This window comes from Anthonomus grandis, chromosome 6 (assembly GCF_022605725.1).
Source record: "Anthonomus grandis grandis chromosome 6, icAntGran1.3, whole genome shotgun sequence".
Taxonomy (NCBI): Eukaryota; Metazoa; Arthropoda; class Insecta; order Coleoptera; family Curculionidae; genus Anthonomus; species Anthonomus grandis.
Genome location: NC_065551.1, coordinates 23,101,631 through 23,104,365, shown reverse-complemented (window position 1 = coordinate 23,104,365; position 2,735 = coordinate 23,101,631). Strand labels below are relative to the sequence as shown.

The following is a 2,735-nucleotide window of genomic DNA, read 5'->3' as shown; positions in this document are numbered from 1 at the left end:
ATACATATTCTATACATTATACTTTAGTGGTTGATATAAAGTATATATTATATGGTTGGAAAAGCTGGATAAAGGGTAAATATGACTAAAAAGTCAAAGTATAAGAACAGAAAACAAAAAAAAAACATAGAAATTATATTTTAACTTTGTTTATTTCAAATAATAAAAATCTATAAATTTATTTGCTATTTAAATATAATAATTTATGGTATTTTTAATATCAACAACCTCAAAATTAAATGCAAGGAGGCTAAATGTATCAATCTGGTATATAGTATGTAGACTCGCACTTCTTTAGCTTGTCATCTCTGCTGATCATGTATATACAGCCCAAACCATTCAAACTTCCATTCAATAGTAACATGAAAAAAAAATTACTGCTCTGTATACATTTTAATTAATAAATATATACTCACAGAGAATCTTCCCCCTCGTTCCATGTCAATTTCAAGTTAATTTAATTAGCTTTTCTGCACCCTAAAAAATATTAAAAACATAGCAAACAAAATGTAATAGAAAATGATTAGTTGAATATTAATATACAAAATAAGCTAACATTTTAGTCTTAAAATAAAAGATATAAAAATAGTTATACAGAAACCAACACCTATGACGTCTTAAAATTTGTTTTTACAATTTGAAACCTACACCAAATTAAGCCTTACAAAACCTATACCTAGTTATGTATATGACCTCTTACATAAAATTTGTATTTACAATTTGAAACCTGCACCAAAACCTTACAAAAAATATACTTAGTTATATTATACCGATTATAACACAAAATACCATATAAAATACCACATCCTATTTTTGTTAACTTCACAGCTATACAAACATAAAAAATAGCTACAATTCAAATATTATCTAGCCATTAAATACACAAAGAAATCTAGCTTATTTTTTATTTGGATAGTACATTTGTTTTTCAATTTTTCTTTTCTTTTCAATGCCCTGAGAATTTTCTTCCTCCACTTCTTTATTTTTAAATTTGTTGATTACAGCCATAAATCTGGCAAATGCATTTTTATCTAAACTTCTGCTATAGCTACAAATTTCTTGCAATGCAATCTTAAAATAAGTATAAACGATGTAATAAAAATGTAACTTATATTTTACTCAAACTACTTCTCGATTTTCTTCAAAGTCCATTGCAGAACTATTGACTTTCATTTTTGAACTCTACTGAATAAAATGGTTTACATCCTCCTGATAATTGATTTGGCTAGTTGTGGGTTGATCAACAAACAAAACATTATCCTCTTCCTCTTCACTCACAGTTGGGGAACCTACAACAAACTCGCTCCTCTGCTTAAAAATGGCTACAGCATGTATATGTTTACAAAGTACTGGTTTGAATTTTCTGGACACTCAGATCTGTTTTTATGAAAACATATTTTACAGATGTTACAGTATCCAGTGCGACATTGCTCATCACATAGTTCATGACAAGACACAACATAGAACTTACCACTTACCGAAACACTTTGTACTTTAAATTTTCTAAATTCTAAAAATTCTACCTTACCATTCATTTTTTCGGCTTTGTTATGGGCTTCTAGTACAATTTTATGCTGATAGCTATTTGAGTTTGGTCTTGTTGACATGTTCCTTGAATGCGAATGTATGTTTGATAATGATAACTAACACTTTGTACAACCTCTGATATCGCTCCTATTGCAATTGTAAAATATGTGTTCTTCCCCATTCTTAAACTTGTCTTGGGTCTGACAAGCATAATCTACTTCCCTATTATCTTGTGCCCTCCAAGATGTGAATTCTTCAAAATTCCTAAAATTTAAAATTGATTCTTTGACAGTTATATGGTGAATATCAAGCAAATGTTTGTTTAAACAGTTAAAATATGAAAATGTTTGGATATCATTAGTACACATTGGACATAATGTGTTTTATTTGTTCCTTCCCAACAAATTCAGGGTGAAACTTTTTCCAATGCCTGTTTCTGGTAGATGTGCTTGAAAATTCCTTATCACAAACTTCACAGATTGCATTTTGTTCACTGCAAAATAAATAATTATTCAAATTAGAATAAAAAAAATTATATGTATCTTACCTTAGTGATGCCATAATTGTCTGGCAAAAAACAGACAGCAACAGATAAGTGCAAATATTGGTTTAAGTGGAAGGAAATTATGCACTAAGAAACACTGGCAAGTTTATTGAAAGGTAATGAAACTCAAACACTAACTTGCTTGTTTTTTAGCTTAAAACCATCACAGATATGGATTGTGTAGATAATGGAGTAAACACTCAACACTATACACCATGAATTTTCACTCAAATAGTCGCAAAGTTGATATAATTGTTGATAATTAAATCAATTATTAGGAAGCAAGCAAAGCAAATAAAATCTGCAATATAGGTTAAGTTAAACAAAACCAATGCCTTGATTTTCAATTTCCGTAGCTAATCGGCAACGAAATTTGACGTACGAACTTTCACGAAAGGATCAGCAGTGCTGCTCCACTCTCAATTTCTCTGATTGGCTGGGCATATTTGTATTTTAACGTATGCTCTACCCGCGTTCCTGGCTTTCGGGCGTCAGTAAGTTCCAACAAGTGGTGTCGACGGGTCGCCGCGTGTGATATTATAAGGATACAACGAACAAAAACGTAAGTATTTTTAGTATTTATAATTTATAACTGCAGATATTTTGGTTAGACTTTATGTTTTGTGATTTCAATAGTTTATTACATTAAATTTAGCCGACAGAA

The 2,735-nt window shown here is 29.9% G+C and overlaps 1 long non-coding RNA gene across 1 annotated transcript; it reads right to left on the bottom strand.

Moving 5' to 3' along the window:
• Positions 1 to 794: 794 nt before the first annotated feature.
• On the bottom strand, positions 795 to 2,514 carry LOC126737594 (uncharacterized). The gene is made up of 3 exons (XR_007661060.1): positions 2,075 to 2,514; positions 1,129 to 2,020; positions 795 to 1,071 (listed from the first exon to the last, which is right to left on the bottom strand). It is a non-coding gene; the product is annotated as an uncharacterized LOC126737594 (long non-coding RNA).
• Positions 2,515 to 2,735: the final 221 nt, after the last annotated feature.